The following is a 23,743-nucleotide window of genomic DNA, read 5'->3' as shown; positions in this document are numbered from 1 at the left end:
ACTCAATTATAAAACTTATATATATATATATATATATATATATATATATATTTTTATTCTGCAAACATTTTCCTTTATAAAATGTGTGCAAAACATAAAGGAGTAACACAATTTTTGTTTTATTCTTTGTTAAAGGCCAGGGATGCATTCTTAAGATAGTTTTGGTTTGTTTCTCCCTTTTCTTTTTCTTATTTTTTTTTTTGCCTAGATTTTCAAATATGCTAAAGACATTGACCATCTTAGGGATCTTTGAACCATTAATATTTCTCTAAACATTTATAAACTATTTATAGCCTTAAGAAATTTAAAAGTTCTACTATAAGAAATTAAATTTCCTTGGTAGTTAATCAATTTTAATGAATCTATCATATTTTTTCTTTTTTAATCAATTATTTTAAATGCTTTAAACATCTTTAGAAGTAACAGCATAATAATATAATGATTACAAAATTGATCAATAAACTTAACCAGAACAAGTTAAATGAACTTCAGTATTATTTTATTTGCACTATTATTTTTTTTCCAGAGTGAGTCCGACAAAATCTAGATCCTCTGCTCCATTTCTCACTCTCTCCTACATTCAGAACTTTTAATACTCCATTCCTATTTTCATAATAACATTCTTACATTTTATATGTTCTAAAAGCCCAAATAAAGCATATGGTGGGTTAAGTAGTTAATCATCTATCTAGTCATGAGGGCTTGTGCTTCCAGTGTCTTTTGGAGACCTTTTGGATCAGCTGAGTCAAATGATCCAGGTCAGGAGCAATTATCCAAAAACTCACAAGTTTAATTGTCTTGGTACCACATTCCTTGAGCTACTGACCTTTTTCTGTTTTGCTTTAATTTCATCTTTCTTTTTCTGCTTTTGGATTAGATCTGTCTTCAATGTGAATATTATTCCTGAATCGGCAGAACCCAGGAGGGGAACGTTCAGTACAGGTTGTGCCACGAGCATTTTCCTCACACCAGGACCAGTCAGTAACCCTCCCTGGCTGTTCATCTTGCAGAGGCACAAACGTGAAAAAGCGTAGGCTGTTCCATGGATCAGTGTGCAGCCCCACCCCACTGCCAGTTCCATCATCTGGTAGGTGCCTGTCCCTTTTGAAGGGATATGTGTATTTATAGGTACATGTGCCAGGACTCCTTAGCCAGTCAGTGAAAGTCTCAAACCTGTTCAGGTCATTCACTTTGGTTTTTAGTGTCAGAGGGGATTTTAGTGTTAAAAGGGTGTGATGGTTAGGTTCATGTGTCAACTTGGCCAGGTGATAGTACCCAGCTGTCTGGTCAAGCAAGCACTGGCCTAACAATTGCTGCCAGGATGTTTGTGACTGGTTAATAAACCAACAGGCTGGTTTATTAAATTGTCAGTCAATTGACTGCAGCTGTGACTGATGACTCACCAAAGGGCATGTCTTCCATAGTGAGAGAATGCAGTTGGCTGGATTTAATCCAATTAATCAGTTGAAGACTTATAAGCAAGACAGATAGAGGACTTCACTTTTCTTTGTCTGCCCAGTGAAGTGTTTCCTGAGTAGTTCGTCTAAGTTGCCAGTTCGCTTCCTGAGGAATTCATCGGACATCTTCATTGGAGTTGAGAGTTTGCTGTCTGCTCTACAGAATTTGAACTCATGCATACCCACAGTTGCGTGAGTCACTTTTATAAATTTTATAGTCATAGATACCTCTCATTAATTCTGTTTCCCTAGAGAACCTAACTAATACAAAGGGATTTATACTAAATAGTGTCACTGAGCACTGTTACTGTCTTTATTTAAAATTTTGATATTCTGTCCATCTGGATTTTAAAAAATATTTTAATGCATTTTTTATTGTGAACTTTAATATAATACATAACAGTGATAACTTTCGAAGTATGATCTAAGAAGTTGATAGAGAGCAGATTTCAAAGATAGTCATGGGTCACAGTTCCACAACTTCAGCTATTTCCATCACTGTAAAATATACATACAGAAAGGTGTTAACTTTCGATGTACGCTCAACAAGCAGTTACATAGGTAATTTAAAAAATTGTTATGGGTTACAGTTCTACAGTTTCAGTTCTTTCCTTATGCAATATAGGATATGTACAGAAAGGTGAAGACCTTCAAGGCACAATTCAATGAGTAGCTATAGCAAATTTTAAAGGATGTTATAGGTTACAGTTCCACCATGTCATTTACCTCCTTCCAGCTACTCCAACACTCCAGCATCTAAAAAATATATATATTTATATAAAGTTTCAGTATGCATAGACCTTTGTTAAATCTTATCTTGTGTGTTGTTACTCCTTCTTCTCACTTAATCCCTTTCTCCATCTTCAGGGGTGTCTAGACAGTGAGCACCCTAACTTGTTCATATTGAACGAGTGTTGACAGCACATCATGGATTTTTCTTAATTTTGATTTCTAAAAAGAGTACATTAAAATATTTATCTTTATTACTAAGTTTTGGGTGTCCTGCCCCTCCTTACATTTTGCTCTTGCCCCTCTTGTCTCATCCTAGCCCTGGTCCTCTAGCAGATGCCAGCTGCACCCCTCCCCAAGTTGTGACAGCCAAAATTGTCTCCAGGCATTACTGACCAGCCCCACAGGTGCAATACTGCCCTTACTTGGAAACCACTGATCTAATGGTATTAAATATTACTATCCTGACTCATCTTACACCTGAATCTTTCTGGAATTCTGATCCCCTTAATAGTTCTCCTGCTCTCCTTCATTCAACTCAACGAGGTTTTTAACACTCTAAGTTTGCTTCTCTGTTGGGTCCCAGGATTAGAAAAGGTGAGTACATTTTCCAACTGGTAGAAAGTGGCTGCCAAAGACTGCACAACTACTTTTAATTTCTGAGGAAGAGGATTATTGGCAAAACCTGAGAATGCAGGAACAGATGAGATGAGACCTGATGGCTTCAACATGTTCCTAGTCTGTATTGGATATCTCTGGTACATGCCACCTTGCCATCTCTTGACTTTCAAACATGCATTTTTAGAGATTGGCCCAGAGAATGAGTCTGCATAGCATAATGTTAACAGTCAGATCTAGTTTTAGTTTCTTCACTTAGCAGCTGTGTAACTTAAGTCAAAACAAGTAGTTTCTCTAGGACTTAATTTCCATATCTGAGTAATAGGCATCATAATATTTCTAGTCCAAAGTGTTATATGAAAAGGTCATCTAAAATTTTTTTTTAACTTCTCAGAAATCACCACCAGAAAGCGTTCAATGCCGAAACTCTAAATTCTTTTAAAAAAAAAAAATGCTGCAAATATTGTGTTTCCAGACACACAGCTCCAGAGAATGACGACTACCACTCATGGCCACAATATGCATTTATCAATAGTGTGTGTGTGTGTGTGTGTGTGTGTGTGGTGGGGGAGGGTATTCCAATAATCAGATCACATACCACTATTCTGTTAAGAATGAGTGAAATGATAAAGTGGTTTATTTAAAGCAAAACAAAACAAAGCTCGTGTGTCCTTTAGATGTACATTTCTAATTCTTACCCAACTCAAACACAGCAGATGTCTTGTTTCAATCAGCAGATGACTTTCCTATTCTTAAAGCAGTTATTTTAATTCTCTTCCATACAACTTAGCCCTCCCCAAGGATGGTCTGCAGTGCTTGTGAGGGTGGTATTGGTTAGAGCATCTCTCCTTATTAAAAATCGTTATTTTCATCCAGCTAGTTGAGCCATTTTAAACATTTTTCAACGTACAAATCAGTGGCTTAATTATATTCACAATATTGTGTCAATATCGCCACCATCCATTCCCAAAACCCTTTCATCAAACCAAACAAATTCGGCATCCACCAAGTAGTAACTCCCCATTCCCCCCTCCCTCTGGCCTCTGGCACCCTCCAATCCACTTTCTGTCTCCTTGACTATTCAGCTTTTAAATCTATCATAGAAAAATCTGGAACTGAGCTTAAGATGTGCTTAGCTTTTTTCTTCCTGCAAGTTGTGCACGTCCCAATGGTTCCATCTGCTGTCAGGAAAGAGGGACAACACGTCAGCCTTCACATCTTACGACAAGGCCCAGTGGTGACTGGGAATTATCTTTCTCTCGTGTTTAATCAGAAGCCTTCTGGATGGAGGATTGAATGAGTGGTATTTGTAGCTCAGGGGTTATTTGTTTATATTTTAAGTTTGCTATTGCTGTTATATTAATAATACTCCATTCTATTTTTTTCTCAAACTTTTAATTTTGAAATAATTTCAAACACTCAGGACAGTTGCAAAAATAATTAAAACCTTGACAGTGAACTCTAGCATACCCCTCTCCCCATACCAGATCCCAGTGACGTGATGTGTGCTGGCTTTGTTTCCATTGTTTTAAAATACACTCTTACTCAGAAGCAAACAGCCTAGATTTCTCTTAAAAAGTATTTAAAGGAGCAGAAGCATTTCAATATATCAACATGTAATCATAAGCTTTTAACATAAAGTTTGTATTACCCTTTTATTCAATTTTCATCATAGAAAATTTGAGAAATATAAAAATAAAGAAGAAAATAAAAATCCAAGCAGGTGAAATGAGTTACCGTGTTATAAAATCTCAGTGCAGTAGTGCACCTAGGAAAAAAGGCAACTATCCCACCCCTCCACCTCCATTACATTCTCTTAAATTGAAGCTGTTCATCCTGTGATTTATTATTTTCCTGAACTTTTGGAGTGTTAGTGATTCAGTTTTAGGAAAGGGATGATATAATTCTGACTTATGTTTAAATTGTGAGGGTTTTAAAAGTTTAAATTTAAATCGTTATGTAGAAAAATAGTCTTGCCCTTCAATAAATTTATAAAATAGTGTTATTCTAGCAAAAAATAATTAAAAGGTTATATAGCATATGATTCCATTTAGACAACATTTTTGAAATGGCAAAATTATTGGCGTGGAGAGTTAAGGAGGCGGTAGCTTTAGGAGGGAAGTGGCTGTGGCTATGAAAGTGCATCCTGAGGGAGCCTTGTGGTGATGGAGATGTTCTCTGCCCAGACAGCGTCAGTTTCAACATCCTGCTTGGGATATTGTGCTGTAGTTTTTTGTTTTGTTTTGTTTTTTTTTTTGTATTCAATTTTATTGAGATATATTCATATACCATACAATCATCCAAAGTGTATGATCAGTTGTTCACAGTACCATTATATAGTTGTGCATTCATTACCAGAATCAATTTTTGAACATTTTCTTTACCACACACAAAAAAAGAAAGAATATTAAAGTGCAAAAGAATACCCAAGACATCCCATCTCCTTCATCCCTCCCTATTATTCATTTTTTTTTCATTTTTATTGAGATTGTTCAGATACCATACAATTATCCAAAGATCCAAAGTGTACAATCACTTGCCCCTGGGTACCCTCATACAGCTGTGCATCCATCACACTTAATTTTTGTTCAAATTTTAGAAACTTTTCATTACTCCAGACAAGAAATAAAGTGAAAGATGAAAAAAGAAAAAAAGAAAAGGAAACGCTAATCCTCCCCTATCCCTAACCAACCCCCCTCAATTTTTGACTCCTAGTATTGATATAGTACGTTTGTTACTGTTTATGAAAAATGTTGAAATACTACTAACTGTAGTATAGTTTGTAATAGGTATATAGTTCTTTCCTATATGCCCCTCTATTATTAACTTCTAATTGTATCGTCATACATTTGTTCTGGTTCATGAAGTGATTTCTAGTATTTGTACAGTTGATCATGGACATTGCCCACCATAGGATTCAGTTTTATACATTTCCATCTTTTGACCTTCAACTTTCCTTCTGGTGACATATATGACTCTGAGCTTCCCCTTTCCACCTCATTCACACACCATTCAGCGCTGTTAGTTATTCTCACGTCTTGCTACCAACACCCCTGTTCATTTCCAAACATTTAAGTTCATCCTAATTGAACATTCTGCTCATACTAAGCAACCACTCCCCATTCTTAAGCCTCGTCCTAAATCCTGGTACCTTATATTTCATGTCTATGAGTTTACATATTGTAATTAGTTCCTATCAGTGAGATCCTGCAATAATTGTCCTAATGTGTCTGGCTTATTTCACTCAGTATATTGCCCCTGAGGTTTTGTCATCGACCCATTTTTTTTAATATGGTTTTGTTCACTCACCATACATTCCATCCCAAGTAAATACTCGATGGTTTTCTGCATGGTCATACATTTATGTGTTCTCCACCTTCACCACTATCTATATAAGAGCATCTACATTACTTCCACAAGGCAGGAGGGAGAGTCAAAGAAGGTAGAGAGGCAAAAGAAAGAGGAAAAAAAGAAAATGACAGCTAGGAAGCAGCAAAAGGAAAAATAACCTTAAATCAAAGTAGAATAAAGAATCAGACAATACCACCAATGTCAAATGTCTAACATGCCTCTCCTATCCCCCTCTCTTATCTGCATTCACCTTGGTATATCACCTTTGTTACATTAAAGGAAGCATAATACAATGATTCTATTAGTTACAGTCTCTAGTTTATGCTGATTGCATCCCTCCCCCAATGCCTCCCCATTTTTAACACCTTGCAAGGTTGACATTTGCTTGTTCTCCCTCGTAAAACAACATATTTGTACATTTTATCACAATTGTTGAATACTCTAGATTTCACCAAGTTACACAGTCCCAGTCGTTATCTTTCTTCCTTTCTTGTGGTATCTCACATGCTCCCCACCTTCCTCTCTCAACCGTATTCGTAGTTACCTTTGTTCAGTGTACTTACATTGTTGTGCTACCATCTCCCAAAATTGTGTTCCAAACCACACACTCCTGTCTTCTATCACCCTGTAGTGCTCCCTTTAGTATTTCCTGTAGGGCAGGTGTCTCGTTCACAAAGTCTCTCATTGTCTGTTTGTCAGAAAATATTTTGAGCTCTCCCTCATATTTGAAGGACAGCTTTGCTGGATACAGGATTCTTGGTTGGTGGTTTTCTCTTTCAGTATCTTAAATATATCACCCCACTTCCTTCTTGCCTCCATGGTTTCTGCTGAGAGATCCACACATAGTCTTATTAAGCTTCCTTTGTATGTAATGTATCGCTTTTCTCTTGCTGCTTTCAGGATTCTCTCTTTGTCTTTGACATTTGATAATCTGATTATTAAGTGTCTTGGCGTACGCCTCTTCATATCTCTTCTGTTTGGAGTACGCTGTGCTTCGTGGATCTGTAATTTTATGTCTTTCATAAGAGATGGGAAATTTTCATTAATTATTTCCTCTATTATTGCTTCTGCCCCCTTTCCCTTCTCTTCTCCTTCTGGGACACCAATGATACGTACATTACTGTACTTTGTTTCATCTTTGAGTTCCCGGAGATGTTGCTCATATTTTTTCATTCTTTTCTCCATCTGCTCCTTTGCGTGTAGGCTTTCAGGTGTTTTGTTCTCCAGTTCCTGAGTGTTTTCTTCTGCCTCTTGAGATCTGCTGTTGTATGTTTCCATTGTGTCTTTCATCCCTTGTGTTGTGCCTTTCATTTCCATAGATTCTACTAGTAGGTTTTTTGAACTTTTGATTTCTGCCGTATACATGCCCAGTGCTTCCTTTACAGCCTCTATCTCTTTTGCAATATCTTCTCTAAACTTTTTGAATTGATTTAGCATTAGTTGTTTAAATTCCTGTATCTCAGTTGAAGTGTACGTTTGTTCCTTTGACTGGGCCATAACTTTGTTTTTCTTAGTGTAGGTTGTAATTTTCTGTTGTCTAGGCATGGTTTCCTTGGTTATCCAAATCCGGTTTTCCCAGACCAGAACAGGCTCAGGTCCCAGAGGGAAGAAATATTCAGTATCTGGTTTCCCTGTGGGTGTGTCTTAGAAAATTGCTCCACCCTTTGATGCCTTGGGTCACTGTGCTTTTCTGCCCAGCAGGTGGCGCCTGTCAGCCTATAATTCTTGACTGGTGTGAGGAGGTATGGCCGTGTTCCCCCAGGCTCTGGGGTCTGGTTCTGAATGGAAAGGGCCCCACCCCTTTCCTCCTAGAGAAGACAGCCCCCTCAGGTGGAGGTCATTAGCATTTCAATGGTCTCACTCTCTGCTTGTGCTGTCTCCGCCCTTCCCGGAGTCACAGCCCTGGAAACTTAAAATGACTGGGGCTTTCTCCACTGAGCCTAAAAAGAAACAGATAGTCCCCTTCAGACCCAGTCAAGGTGACCCTCCGGCTCTCCCAGGTCAGTCATCACCCAAAGCCTCTGTCTGTTTTTTGGGGATTCGTACCTGTAGTGAGCAGTTCACACTCGCTACTTAAAACCCCAGTTGGAGCTCAGCTGAGCTATATTTGCTTGCTGGGAGAGAGCTTCTCTGTGGCACCATGAGGCTCCACAGCTCGGGCTATGGGGGAGGAGGTCTCGTGACTTGGATCCGCAGGTTTTACTTACAGATTTTATGCTGTGTTCTCGGGCATTCCCCCCAATTCAGGTTGGTGTATGATGAGTGGATGGTCTCGTTTGTCCCCCCACAGTTATTCTGGATTATTTACTAGTTGTTTCTGGTTTTTTGTAGTTGTTCCAGGGGGACTGCTTAGCTTCCACTCCTCTCTATGCTGCCATCTTGCCCCTCTCTCCTGTGCTGTAGTTTTGCAGTATGTTGCCACTGAGGGAAACTGGGTGAAGGATTCTAAAGCTGTCTATGTGTTATTTCTTAAAACTGCATGCAAATTGTTACGGGTTGACTTGTATCGCCAAAAAAGACGTGTTGAAGTCCTGACCCCAAGTACCTGTGAAGGTGGCCTTATTTGGAATTAGGGTCTTTGCAGATGTTATTGAGTTGAAAGAAGGTCATGCCAGATTAGGGTGGACCTAATCCAATATGAAAGGTGTCCTTTTAAGAAGGAAATCTGGGCACGAGACACAGACATGGAGGAGAAGGCCCTGTGGAGCTAGAGGCAGAGATTGAACCGATGCATCTACAAGCCAAGAAACCTCAAGGATTGCCAGCAACCATTCAAGCTAAAAAAAACAAAAAACTTCTTTCCCAGAGCCTTAGGAGGGAGCACTGATTTCAGACTTCTGGCCTCCAGAACTGTGAGAATAAGCTTTTGTTATTTTAAGTCACCAGGTTCCTTGTAGTTCGTTACAACAGTCCTAGGAAACTAATAAATGAATTTACAATCATCTCAAAATAAAAGGTTTAATTAAAAAACAAACAAACAAACAACCAAACAAAAGTGGAAAGGGTTGTATACCTATTTGCTCCTCCACCTCTCCTAGTTTTCTGGTTTGCAAAGTAAATGTGTTGGCTGGAGTTCCATCAGCTCTCATTGACCATGAAGTGACCTGGAGGATGAATCTCACATGCTGGTTGTTAAACATTTACCAGCACTTCACTGGAAACAAGGAAATAAATACCCCAAACTCTTCTTCATCCATCTAATCACAGCAGCCCCTCCTTTTAGCCAAACAGAATCAGGATCAAAGAAGCTTGTTGTTGCAGTCCATAAAGATTTTCTTCTCAGGACACAGCTGGGTGAGGAATGATGAGGAATAGAACTGGAGGGACAAACAGAAAACATCCAGAACAGATATATTTTGTAGCTGTTATAAATTACCTTTTCTATTTCATACAATAAAATAATAGGTAATAAAAATAAACCAAAGAAAGAAATTCAACTCCTAGATACTCCTGGTGTTTTACATACAGGCCCAGCTTCACATTGTAACTCAACCTCTGGGAAATCTCTCCTCCCATGACTTTGAGGATCTGGGTTTGTCATTAAAATGAACAGTAAAAATCAATCAGGTACTAAGGATGACATGCATGTTGTCATATCAAAAATTATTGACAACTTCCAGTTTATAAGAAATAAGATAAAATAATAGCAATCTTCTCATTGATATTTGCACTTGAGAAGACAAATTTATTTTGTCTTATTGTATTTATAAATTTATTTACATTTTATTTCTTAAGGGAATGAACTTAATTTTTTTGCATAAAAATCCAGAAAGGGAAAGTCATATTCATTGTTATCTTTTTAAAGCAAGTCAATTTCCAATCAAAAATATTGTATGCAAACTTATTTTTAGTTCATTATCTAAAAAACTGAGATAAAATTCATGACATATAATTCACCATTTTAACCAAGTTAAAGTGTATAGTTCAGTTGTTTTTAATATAGTCACAATGTTGTGCAACCAGTACCACTATCTAATTCCAGAAAATTGTTGTCACCCCAAAAAGAAACCCCATACACATTAGCAGCCACTCCCATGTATCCCCTCCCCACAGCCACCAGTAACCACTAATGTACTTCTATTTGCCTATTCTGGACATTTCATTTTAATGAAACCCTACCATATGTGACCTTTTCAGTCTGGTTTCTTTCACTTAACATAATGTTTTCAAGGTCCATCCATGTTGTAGCATGTATCAGTACTGCATTCCTTTTTATGGCCAAAAATATCCCATGGTATGACTATAATACATTTTGTTCGTCCATTTATCAGTTGTTGGACATTCGGGTTGTTTTCACTTTCTGGCTATTGTGAATAGTGCTGCTATGAACATTTGTGTACAAGTTTTCTATGTGAATGTATGTTTTCATTTCTTTTGGGTATATAACTAGGAGTTGAATGGCTGGGTGACTCTATGTTTAACTTTTTGAGGAACCACCAAACTTTTCTACAGCAGTGTTCTAGTTTGCTAATGCTGCCGGAATGCAAAACACCAGAGATGGATTGGCTTTTATAAAAAAGGGGTTTATTTGGCTATACAGTTACAGTCTTAAGGCCATAAAGTGTCCAAGGTAACACATCAGTAATCGGGTACCTTCACTGGAGGATGGCCAATGGCGTCCGGAAAACTTCTGTTAGCTGGGAAGGCATGTGGCTGGCATCTGCTCCTAAGTTTTGGTTTCAAAATGGCTTTCTCCCAGGACGTTCCTCTCTAGCAAGCTTGCACCTCTTCAAAACGTCACTCACAGCTGCACTCCCTTCAGTCTCTTTGAGTCAGCATGTTTTATATGGCTCCACTGATCAAGGCCCACCTTGAATGGGTGGGGTCACACCTCCATAGGAGTATCCCACCCAAGTCACCACCCACAGCTGGGTGGGGCACATTCCAAGCAAATCTAACCAGCACCAAAACCTCTGTCCCACAAGACCACAATGATAATGGCATTTGGGGGACACAATACATTCAAACCGGCACAAGCAGCTATATGCAAACTTTTGTGTAGTATATTTATGTGTATTTTTCTAGGGGTTGTTCTATGGCAACCCCTCACCCCCCACCCCATACACACACACAATGGGTCTGGAACCCATGTAATATTTTAAAATTCAGTTTTATTGAGATATATTCACATACCATACAGTCATCCATGGTGTACAATCAACTGTTCACAGTACCATCATATAGTTATGCATTCATCACCCCAATCTACCCTTGAACATTTTCCTTACACCAGAAAGAATCGAATAAGAATAAAAGTAAAAGTAAAAAAGAACACCCCAAACCATCCCCCCCATCCCACCCCCTATTTTCATTTAGTTTTTGTCCCCATTTTTCCACTCAACCATTCATACACTGGATAAAATGAGTGTGATCCACAAGGTTTTCACAATCACACTGTCACCCCTTGTAAGCTGCATTGTTATACACTCATCTCCAAGAGTCAAGGCTACTGGGTTGGAGTTTGTTAGTTTCAGGTATTTACTTCTGGCTATTCTAGTACATTAAAACCTAAAAAGCGATATCTATATAAGTGCATAAGAATGCCCAGCAGAGTGACCTCTTGACTCATTTTGAAATCTCTCAACCACTGAAACTTTGTTTCATTTTGCATCCACCTTTTGGTCAAGAAAATGTAGAGCCTGTGTAACTCTAATACCACTTCTGTTGCAACCAATCCTCCAGGTGCATGCACCATGTTACATACACATACACAACTCGCTAAGTGGCCTCTCTGCTCCTACCACAATCTGAATACCAACAGGTTTTCGGTCCTTATCTACGCAAGCCAAAATCTTCAAGGCATTTCTTTAATCCCAGCTCTCCAGCTGCTTTTCTGTTAGGTACCTGATTTTTTTTTTCTTTTTAGTGAATATCACACTTTGAACATTTAAAGTTGGAGAGCAGAGGACAGATTTTATAAGTTCTTTTGTATACCACAAGAAGTCAGGTCGTGGTACATCATCAAAAGAAAGAAGGAAAACAACTGAAGTTAAACACCTTGGATGGCATCTTCCCCTTGGTATTATTATCAGTATGATATTCTTTCAACTCTCTCTTAAATTCCACTTCCCTCTGCTACCTCCTTCTACATATTTATCTATCTAGTTATAATTTTTCCCTCCCTCCCTATTTGACAACATCTCTTCCAGGAAGCTGATGTATGCAAAAATCTATCTGTCCTCTTGTTTTCTAATCTTTTCTAAATGTTTAAAATTTCTTCCCAATGGGATAATATCACAAAAGATTGGAATGCCAGATTATTTACATCCTAGAAACGTGGTGAGAATAAAAAATTACTGAATCATTGAATACATACTGGCAAGAACAAATATATAAAGAATTTTTTATAATGGTGCTCAAATACATCTCAATTTTAATAAGTTCTTCTATACACACAAAGTAGAACTTAAAGTACCATTGAAGGCAGCAAGGGCATTCAATAGATACAGATTCCTTATAAACTTCTGGGATCAATGTAGGAAGGAAAGATGCAAGAAGAAAAAAAGACAACTTATATCACAGGACTCATAGGTCATCAAAACCTACAGCCTGCCATAGCATACAGTAGCTTTCATAATCTGCTATAGAGTGATCCTAAAATTACTAGTGAGAAAGAAAAGTACAAGAATGATTTTTATGACTAAATTGACTCTAAGTCATAATTATTCTCTATGCTAGCATTCTCAGAAGAATCTCAACTATAATATAGGCAAAAAAGACAGCCGCATCTTAATGTTTCATTTCTCGATCCATTCTGAAAAAAAAAAATGAAGTGGATTAATAAGGATATTGCACTCCAAGAAGGAATGTAACCCCACCTTCAAATCTAATGCTGTTTATTAGGACATCCTTTGATAGAGACACTTAAAAGAGGGGTCCAAAGCCAAACATTTTAGGGGAAAAAAGGAGGGAGCATTGAAATGTGTGGGTTCCAGATGGTGAGTTATTCTGTGACATTAACAAAGGCAAATTTTGCCAATCAATAAAAACAAATCTAGTCTCAGTTCTCTTAAGGCCTTAAATGTGAGTAACTCATTCTGCTGCTGGACACTATGGTATCTATTCTTATCACATGGTACTTTTATGATAATGTCTGCCACAGCACTTGAAAAAGTACAAATAAACCGGTTTCTCCAGAGTTCCTGGAGATTCAGAAAGTCCAAGTCAATTCCCATTTTGCATCTCTCCAAAAACAAAACAGACAAACCAGATACCTGCCCACATGAATAGTAAAATAATTTCTATTTACCTGAAAGCTCTCATGCCGAGTGCTTGTTAGCTCTCTTTCAACCTTCATGGGAAGGATAAAGAAATATTCATTGAAAACACTGTCAAGAAAAAGTAGGATGTTACAAATTACACACTGTTGTAGTAAGACAGAGAAGTTGGAGCATCTTGAAAAGACAGGTGTCAATCACTTCCTCCATGAGTGACTGTCACTCATCCCACTTACATCTCCTTTTTAAATGTAATTTTATTGAAATATATTCACAAACCATCCCACTTACATCTTAGTTCAGACAAATGGCGCCCTCTGGAGTTGGGCAGCACAGGCGCTTTCCCCACAATCGGGCAGGGCTGCCCACACTGTCCTAAACTCACCAGATAAGATTGGTTGAGGTAGAGGTATTTCACTTTTACCATTCTCTCAAACATTTCTTTCCGCCGAGATAACGATGTCCTTACTGCACTTCTCCAGAAGACAAAAGCATTTCTCTTCTCCCCTCTGATCTTTTCTCTGTCCCCCTGCTGGAACTGATCTTCTGGCAGAGAGGAAAGGGATTGGGTACCAGGGTTGAGAGTCAAGTTGTTCAGGTTCTTCATTAACACTTCTGAGGAGAAAGGATCAGAGTCTGCTGAAAGAAAAGAGAAAGTTAAGATCCGTTAGGGTGAACCGCACCCATCCACAGTCACTTGCCCCCATGCAAACTAGGTGCACCCTTCAGCAGGTCTTACAAAGACCCTCTTAGTGTCCCACCCAGCGTTACCTATTGTGCATTCTGTGAACCCTATAAGATAGACAAAGAAAACTCCATACAGAACAGTCTCCAGAAAACCTCATATTAAGCAAAAATGGGAAGTAGTTAGGTGGTTCTGTTATCCTCTCCAACTAGACCTGATCCAGTTACCCAGCTCCTTCACAGCATTAGAGCGCTCCATTCAAACCCAATATTCTGGGAAATCAACTCTTCTCTCCCCTCCCCATAAGAACCATTACCCATAGCCCATACACACCAATACCTCATACAATTGTCTCCATATGAAAGTATTAATCATATTACGGGTTGGGATCTATTCAACTTGTAGGGACTTGTGCACATAGACGGATCCCTCATTGTGGAATTATCCAGCACTAAGGCAGATTCAAGGAAAGGCTTTGTTATACAGACAGACTTTTAAATTTTTCCACCCAGATGTACGGAACCGGGTTCTTTCATCTACATACAGGGGATGCAGTCAGGATGAGGGGCCACACTCTACACCACCCAGGCCCCCCATCAGTACGATTTCAAACAGAGCGCCCAGGCCTCCGTGGCCGAGCCCAGGGGCTGAGTGCGGCCCCAAGATGAAATGAGCTGGGCCAGAGAGGGGTGCCAGAAAGGCCAGGAGTGGGGACCTAATTATCAGTGATCCTGGGGCACAATTTCTAAGAGAGCAGCTTTCCTGTGTTCCTTCCAATACTTGCATTCCAAAGCACAAACCAACCCCGGAAATGTCGGTGAGAGATTAACAAAATCTTTAGGCTAAAATGAAGTTTAAATTTTTTTTTTTTTTTAAGGAAACTTAAGTATTTCTGAGTATAGTGAATGAATAATGAATTCTTACCTATCTATCTATTTTTTCCCCCTTCCTTCTCTGTGTTTTCTTACTGGAGGGACTTACACTCCCTGTTCCGGTGTTTGAGGCTTCCTTAAATGCATTCTTCCTTAAAAGACTGAAGTCAGTATAAGAAATGAGGACAGTCTCTTCATTTCCCAAACCGCCTTAGTCATAAACGACGTATCTTCTTACCGGAGTCTTCCTGGGAATTTTCTTCAGTGGACATCCGGGAAAACCCCGGGCTCAGGGTTGGGTTGAGCTTCCGTATTGCATCCACGGAGATCTAGTCTTTGGGTCAGAAAGGGAAGTTGGCTCAAGGCACTCAAATCGCTGTAAGATAGTCTGGAAAGAAACTACAGCCTAGAAAGAGTCAAAAAATCTAAACTCCAACAGTGGTGAGGGAAAGAACTGGCTTAAAGGTTTAAGTCTGCTTTCCTATGAAACCACCGATAAGCCTATCTACCGGGCTATTTCAATGTAAATGAGCCCATAATTAAAGGAATTAGGTGAGTGGGCATAGACTGAGCTACCAGGATACTTCTTCATCTGCTCTGCATGAAAACAATAATGCCCTCTTCTAAATCTGCTGGAAAGTTTATAAAAAGCCTCTTTTTTTGTGTGATTGCGTCTCACTAAATTTAGCTGAAAAATCAGTTTTTAAAAAATCTCTACTCCCAGGGATGGTTACTAGTTTGTGAACGAGTCTTAGTGTCTCAGTGCAGAGAGGAAAATGTTAGTTTTTCCCCAACTACCAATTAACTCCTGATTAAGTTAACTGAGAAAGTGCCCTTAAAGTTTTCCTTGACTAACGCATCTTAAACCTTTGGAGATGGTTCCACCTTGTTTGCTAGTAAGAGAAAGTAATGGGAAAATAAATATCTGTGATAAACAATTTAAGAGGCTGATGTTTTATGGATATGTAATTTTGGATCTGTAATTTTTTCTTTTTTTAATGCATTTTTTTATTGTGAACTTTAACATATATACATAACAGTGGTAACTTTCAAAGTACAATTTAACAAGTAGTTAAAGAGCAAATTTCAAGGAATGTCATGGGTCACATTAACTGTTGATTGTCTGCAGGAGGTGAGAATAAGTTCCCAGCTGCCCCACTCTTTTCTTTTTCCTTTCTCCGATTTGATGTGCACCCCTCCCTCCCATTTCCCCCTTAGCTGGAAACTGAGAAAATATTCGAAGGTAATTTTGTTTGCTGTGATCCAGAAATATTTTTGTAGGTGATGAAGAATAAGCTGTAGACGTATACCAAGTCATTATCCTTTATACAAGTGGGTCTCAGAAGTGTGACCTCCAATTACAAGTTACCTGGGGACCAGAAGGGGGTGATGGTGGGGTGGTGGTAGAGAATTTCTGGTTGGGTTGATGAAAAAGTTTTGGTAATGGCTGGTATTGATGTTTGCATGACATTGTGGATGTAATTGACATCATGGAATTGTACACAAATAAGTGATTGCGAGAGCCACAGAAACTACGCCTTCCCCAAGTGCCTTGAAGACTGCACACAGCAGCTTACGTGACTTAGGTCATTTAAGGTTTGATCTACTCTTTTTGCAAAATCAGGCGTCCGGCGCTAAATGTAAACTATAGCTTACCTCCTCCCTGAAACTCCCTGAGATACTATTATCTACAAGATAAACTATAATCCTCCCCTCTTCCCTGTTGACTACAATCTACCTCTCCCTGTGTCACAAGATCCGGGATCATTCACTTATGCTCTCCTCATACCCATTGGAATGTGGAGCCCTTATAACCAGCTTCAACAGCCCCCACAAAGTATGGAGTCCGTTCACACTGAGTTCTGAACCCACCATCAATCAGAGCAGCTGACTTCCCACCATGTAGGTAAGCCCTGAATAAAAGCCCATGTCTCAGAACATGTCCCACACTTTCTTTAGTCCTTCAGCTGCAAAAGCTCCTTGGGCCATGACAGTGGTTAACATGGGATATTAAATGGTTAAAACAGGTTAAAATGGGAAATTTTGTGTTCTATATACGTTATCACAATAAAAAAATTTTTTTTAAGTGTGTCCTCTAGACAAGCATCATCAACATCACCTGGTAATTTGTTAGGCATGTCATTTCTTGAGCTCCAGTCCAGACCTATTGAATCCAAGTTTCTGGGTTTGGGGCCCAACCATCAGCATTTTAACAAGCCTCTATGTAATTCTAATATGTGCTAAGGTCTGAGACGGCATGCTTTATGGTACCATTAACTTCCCATTCCTGTTCTGTTCTCAGCTGCTCTCCCTCCTGCACTAGTATCTGAGGAGAATTCCATTAGAGAATTCAGGGCAAAGATTAAAGAGAGGTTTGGGAGGTAAAAACAGCAAAAGGTGTGAAAGACTTTCATTCAAGAAATTCGGGTTTAAGAAAAAGGTAATAGAAGGGTAGGTAACTCCAGGAAGGTATGTGTAGTTGATGGTGGAGTTTCCTTTTTCTTAAACACAGGAGGGGCTGAGCCAAAAGAGAGATGCTTTAAAAGATGGGATCCAGGGTCCAGGCTTATGCCAGAGGAGGTACTCTTGCCCCCGATTCAGAACACTGAAGTAAATTTGTAGTAAGGAGAGGGTAAATTCAGTAGCCTCTCAGATGGTTATTTGTTTTATGCTAAAGTGAAAGGAATTTTCTCCAGCTCCACCATAAAAGTGGAGATTGCAGATAGCTGAGTTCAATTGGGATTATGCTTTTACCAAGTGGGTGGGACAAGATGACAATGGGGGAAAGGAATAGAAGTGTGGCACACTGGAATCGCTTGAAGATCTCTAAAAACATACAGATGCTTGGTTCCCACCCACCCCAATACTCAATCAGTTTAGGCAGCAGCTTGGGCATTGGAAGAACCTAGAAGAACCACGTGGTTCTTCCATGCAGCAAAGTTTGGAAACCACTGGTGGAGAAGGACGGTGAAATGGAAGTAGATGAAGAAATAGAATGTGGGACTTAATTGTATGAAATTGTATACCTAAACATAATAATAGGAAACATCTGTGGAGGTCTTACCAAGCAGTGATCTGAATGTTTTGCATGTATTGTATCACTTTTCACTTATTGTGTCATTTAACACATTTAATCCTCATAATCTTACAAGTACTATTATCACCATTTTATAAACCATAAAGAGTTAAAAGCTTTGCTTGCCTAAAAGCACACCTTAAAAATTCCAAATATCAATCCCCAAATTAGAATTAACAATAAACACAAGATAAATATTCAAAAGAATTAAAACATCTTTCTAGTTAACATGTTCTTTCTTTATAATATGAAGACGAGACAATAAAAAGCCAGACTAACAGAATGAAGCAACTGAAAAAAAGAGACTGTACAAGAATACTTCAAGAAAACTGTCACTAATTTCCTCAGAGATAAGAAATCATGTAATATTTGTGAATAAAAACCAGGATGCTCTTTTTTAAAAACGGAAATTCAAATAGCAAAAAAGAATGCTTAAAAAGAAACAATAAGAAGCTAAGTATGTGGGGGTTATAAGGTCCTGCAACCTCATTATAGGGAATGTACTTGGAAGATCTGAGACAGAGACATGAACGGACATTTGCACACTGGTATTCATGGAGGCAGTATTCATGATTTGCAATGGGTGGAGGTGGCCCAGGGTACACTGACTGAGGAACAGAATGGTGAACCGTGGTGTATGCATACAATGGAATAGTGAGCAATTACGAGGAGTGAAACTTGTGAGACATGCAACTCAACTAGGTGAATGGATCCTGTAGACAGCATTTTGAGTGAAGTACACCAGAAACAAAGGCAAACCCTATAATGCCTCACCAATATGGACTAACTACAGTGTGTAAATTCAGAACTGAATCTTAAAGCACAGCCTAACAGGGAAATGATTATTGTAATGGTCCCTAGATTGTAAGCTCTTACAGCAGTCAAATCTATTCCTGAATTGTAATAGCTATCTCCAAACTCTGAGATGTTGATCCCTTTGTGTATAACCTGATTGGTCTCTGGAACACTGGGTATCTGTGTGACACCTGAAACTCAGAGCTACAGACCAGCCGATATGAATTTCAGTATCAACGCATACAGTGACTGTTAAAAATAAAAAAAAAAGCTGAAAAAGAACCCAGACTTCAATTAGAGATATGAATGAAGCAGATCTGGTTAAGACTAGGGCAAATCAGGCCAAAGGGTAAAGGTTGAAACTGACTGTGTTAAAACTTCAACTGCCACGTGAGACCAAGGGAAGAGATGTTTATTTGGTGTAGGATCTATATTTTCTAAACAATATAGCTTCTACAGTCAGTTTGTTCAAACACCACAGTTACATAGAACTTTGAATAGGAATTGAGATATGGTAGGTCTGTATAGGTTAGAGTGAAATAGCAACACATCCCAAAGTAATTTGGGCAGAGAATAAAAATATATATATTTGGGGCCCCCCTGAAGAGCTGGGGGAGGATGCAGAGGTGTTGGACTTCCTCACCTGGATTGTTGCTGATGTTCTCACAAACAATGGGGACTGACGTCTTGATGTTCTGAGCCCTCTGTCTTGGGGCCCCTATGATGCTTGTTACTGCAAAGGAGAGGCTAAACCTGCTTATGAGAGTCTCCCCTTGAGTGCCTCTCTGTTGCTCAGATGTGGCCCTCTCTCTCTAACTAACCCGTCTTGGGGGGTGATCTCGCTGCCCTCCCCTCAACGTGGGACCTTACTCCCAGGGTCCCTGGCAACGCAGGATGTGACTCCCAGGGATGGATCGGAACCTGGCATCGTGTTCTTGAGTACGTCTTCTTGACCAAAAAGGGAATGCAAATTGAACAAAATAAAGCTTCAGTGGCTGAGAGATCTCAAAGGAGTTGAGAGGTCACTCTGGTGGACATTCTTATGCACTATATAGATAACACTTTTTAGGTTTTAATGTACTGGAATAGCTAGAAGTAAATACCTGAAACTACCAAACTCCAACCCAGTAGCCTTGGCTCTTGAAGATGATTGTATAACAGTGTAGATTACAAGGGGTGACAGTGTGATTGTGAAAACCTTGTGGATCACACTCCCTTTATCCAGTATATGGATGGATGAGTAGAAAAATGGGGACAAAAACTAAATGAAAAATAGGGTGGGATGGGGGGGATGATTTGGGTGTTCTTTTTTACTTTTATTTTTTTATTCTTATTCTGATTCTTTCTGGTGTAAGGAAAATGTTTAAAAATATTTTGGGGCGATGAATGCACAACTATATGATGGTACTGTGAACAGTTGATTGTATACCATGGATGATTGTATGGTATATGAATATATCTCAATAAAACTGAACTAAAAAAAAAAGAAAAGAAACAATATCAGAAACCAAAAACTCAAAAGAGCAGCTTCTTCTAGCAGGGCTGTAAAACTTGTAGTTTTGGCAAGATTGAAATCCTGGCAGGTCCAGAAACTGATGCCCAGTTCCAGTTCACTGGTTTTAAAAAAATATTTCAATTCTTATATTCTCACAGGAGGCATTGCTTTGATTGTCCTAGACTTCAAGTTAAGATCTAAAAATACTACAACTGTGAAAGCAACATAAACGGATTCTGAACTGTCTGTACCTTATCCATTAAGTTCTTACCTGGAGAAGCCAATCAATTCATCACATCATATTCAATTTATACAATAAATGATAAACCTGAGGCAGAGAGGGGATGACTCAAAAGAAGAGTTTGAAGATAAAATAAACAATATTCCTTAAAGAGTGGAGCAAAAACACAAAGATAAAAAATAATATAGAAAATAAAAGAAAATGAAAATCTAGGATCGGGAAATATAATGGCTTCAGATTTCTCAACCACCACACTGGATAGTGGACAATAATGGAGAAATACCTTCTAAATTATAAAGGAAAATGATTTATAACCCAGAATTTTATACTCAGCCAAATTATTGAGTGAGAAGTGTGGTTCATTTTCAGACATGAAGTTTCTTTTGCAAAAATGTCACCTTCCATGTACATGCTACCTTTGTCTCCTGGGAAATTAACTTGATGCAATCGATGGTGGCCTCCAAAAACACTAAGAAAATATCCTAGAAGTCATGAAACTAAGAAGCTCAGAGACCAAGTTAAAATGCTCAAATCACATAATATTAAATAAATTAAAAACCACACAGTAAATAGTAAGGAGGAAAAACAGTTTACAGATTTAGCATAGGATACAAGTGGGGTAAAAGGATCTCACTTCCCAAGTTGAGGCATGCAGTGTTCAAATGTCCTGCCTCTCCCTGGCCTCGTCGTTCCCCCTGAGGGTGTCATTTGGAGGACCAGAGTTGAGTTTTAGGAAGCGGCCCCAAGTAAAGAGTGCTTGGTGGTAATGACACACGCTTACTGTGTTGAAGAAGTATGCCAAGTTATATCTGTAACTTGCCAATCAGCCTGGTGAATAGCCATGAATTTTATTTGTGTTTCAAGGGCAAGAGCATATGTGGGGCCATAATGGGATAATATTCCTTTCCACTAATGGGTATTTGATTTGGGGGTGACATAGTTGTCAGTCTAAAAAGTGGTATGACCATGACTCAACCTTTTCATCTTTTTCCTCTATAATTAATACTTTTCTTCAGTTTTACAGATTATTATTTTATTTACTGTGTATTTAAAAATATCTTACACGTTTTGCCTGTCTCACTTGTTTATTATCTAGACTTAACCCGTTTCATAAGCTTGAGTGCCATCCATCCCATTTTGTTCTTTATTCTCTGCTGCAGAATTGGCTACTCTAAAATAACACAACACATGCACACTCTTCCTCAGGAATGTCATTGTAACTAAAGAGAAAATTTCCAAATTAGAAGGATGGCAAGATTGGAAATATGTAGGGGTAGGAGGGAATAAATCTCCATGCTAGAAATCAATAAATAATGCACCAAACTTAAAAAGTCAAGAAGTATTGTTACAAACTTGATATTTAGAAATACAGATAAAAATACCCCAAAAACAGCCAAAAAAGGGTTGAAAGTAGGTGGTTCCGGGAAAGAGAAAATGGCAACGGCAGCAAAGGACAGTATCTGGAAAAAATATTCTAGTTTCTGATTTTATGAGTATGTACATTCTGCTCACCTCATAAAGGTGAGATCATCGAGTATTTGTCCTTTTGTGTCTGGCTTATTTCACTCAACATGATGTCTTCAAGGATCATCCGTGTTGTAGCAAGCATCAGAATTTATTCCTTTTTATAACCAAATATTTTCAAGGTTGTTTTGCTTTTTGTTCTTTTCCTATCCTTTGAAACTTGTAAATTAAGCCACTAGTTTTGAAAAAACAAAAATAAACTTGGAGCTCCTGATTCTCAAAAGATGTCAAAGAGAGTGTAGTTCGTGTGCATCATCTTTTCTATTGTCTGCTGAACCTCTTTAACAAGAAAACCTTTAGGAATTTGCTATCTAAGAATATGAGACTTGGAAACGTCCTTATCTCAAGGAAATAAATGACCCCACCAATACTCAATAACAAATTTATACCCTTGTTGGACAGGACTAATTTTTATTTTCTTTTTTCTTGGCCCAGACATTAGGGATAGTCTTTTAAATAGGATAGACAACTTAGACATTTAAATATTAGTGTTTTATTATCCTTGCCTTTGGACAAACCAAAAAGATTTACAAATCTGTTATCTAGAGGAGATATTGTTCTCAGACATTTCTTTATTTAAAATCTTAAATTGCCATTCCAGAAACTGCTTCTTAATCATTATTTATAAAATATTAATTATAAAGTTTCATAATGTAATTTTATTTCATTTTTCACTTAATTTTAATTAGAAACTTATTCAACTATGTGTTAAATATTTTTTATTTTACATTTTTATTATCCTGTCCAGGATATATGACTATTGCTATATGCTTAAATTTATTTTTATGCCAGGCCTAGTTTTCACAAATGTCTAATACTTCTAAGTAGGCTATTCTGATTTTGAACATCTTCTGAGTATATAAATTTATTGATTAATGGCACTGATTTCCTTGATAGGATTGAATAGTCTTAAATGTTAAAATCCACCTTGATTATGAAAGAGAAACGCTAAAATATCAAGTATTCTAGGTCAGTGGTTCTCAGACTTTGGGATTTCAGAAGCCAATATCATTTTCCATCCCCCCACCCCATGAAAAAATTCCAAATTTTTTTTGCCCAGTAAGAATATTAACAAAAAAATAACCTTCATTTATTCTCAGCATCATTTCATAAAATGTAAAAAAAAAAAAAAAAAAAAAGACGTGTTCCTAGTTTAAGTTGCAGGTCAGACCCAAAAGGGACAGCTGATGTTCATATGATAAATATTTATTTATAATTATGTTATGCATATACATATGTGTATGTATGTGTACTACACTAATTTTTTCCTGTTTTGTGGTTGATTAGCAATTTGGCCATTTTGTATACAAACTTAAAATGTGCATATTTTTTGATACATAAATTTGTTCTACAAAAGTATTGCACAAGCATTCAAAGACATATCCATTTAATTATTCAACAAATAATTTTTACTTATTTATTGTATTTATTGCTCATTGACTGTCCTACCCACCAGAATGTAAGTTGTTTGAAGTCAGGGATTTTTATCTGTTTAGTTCTGTGATCTATTCCGAATGCTTAAAGCAATGCCTGGCACACTTATCTGTTGAATAGATTAATTAAATTATGAATATATTAAAAACTACGTGCTGTGGACAAAATACCACAGGATAAGCGGGATTGCAAGTTGTGGGGGAAGGGGACAAGTTACAATTTAGAATGGAATGACAAGGATAAGCCTTA

At 38.1% G+C, this 23,743-nt stretch overlaps 1 long non-coding RNA gene and 1 pseudogene across 1 annotated transcript; one reads left to right on the top strand and one right to left on the bottom strand.

The window, feature by feature from the left end:
• Positions 1-12,756: 12,756 nt before the first annotated feature.
• On the bottom strand, positions 12,757-15,356 carry LOC119543346. The gene is made up of 4 exons (XR_005218561.1): positions 14,982-15,356; positions 13,758-14,008; positions 13,405-13,483; positions 12,757-12,909 (listed from the first exon to the last, which is right to left on the bottom strand). It is a non-coding gene; the product is annotated as an uncharacterized LOC119543346 (long non-coding RNA).
• A 3,295-nt stretch (positions 15,357-18,651) lies between these two features.
• LOC119542916 lies at positions 18,652-20,524 on the top strand (annotated as a pseudogene).
• Positions 20,525-23,743: the final 3,219 nt, after the last annotated feature.

The sequence above is a fragment of the Choloepus didactylus genome, chromosome 8 (assembly GCF_015220235.1).
Source record: "Choloepus didactylus isolate mChoDid1 chromosome 8, mChoDid1.pri, whole genome shotgun sequence".
Lineage (NCBI taxonomy): Eukaryota > Metazoa > Chordata > Mammalia > Pilosa > Megalonychidae > Choloepus > Choloepus didactylus.
This window is presented reverse-complemented; position numbering and strand designations above follow the sequence as displayed.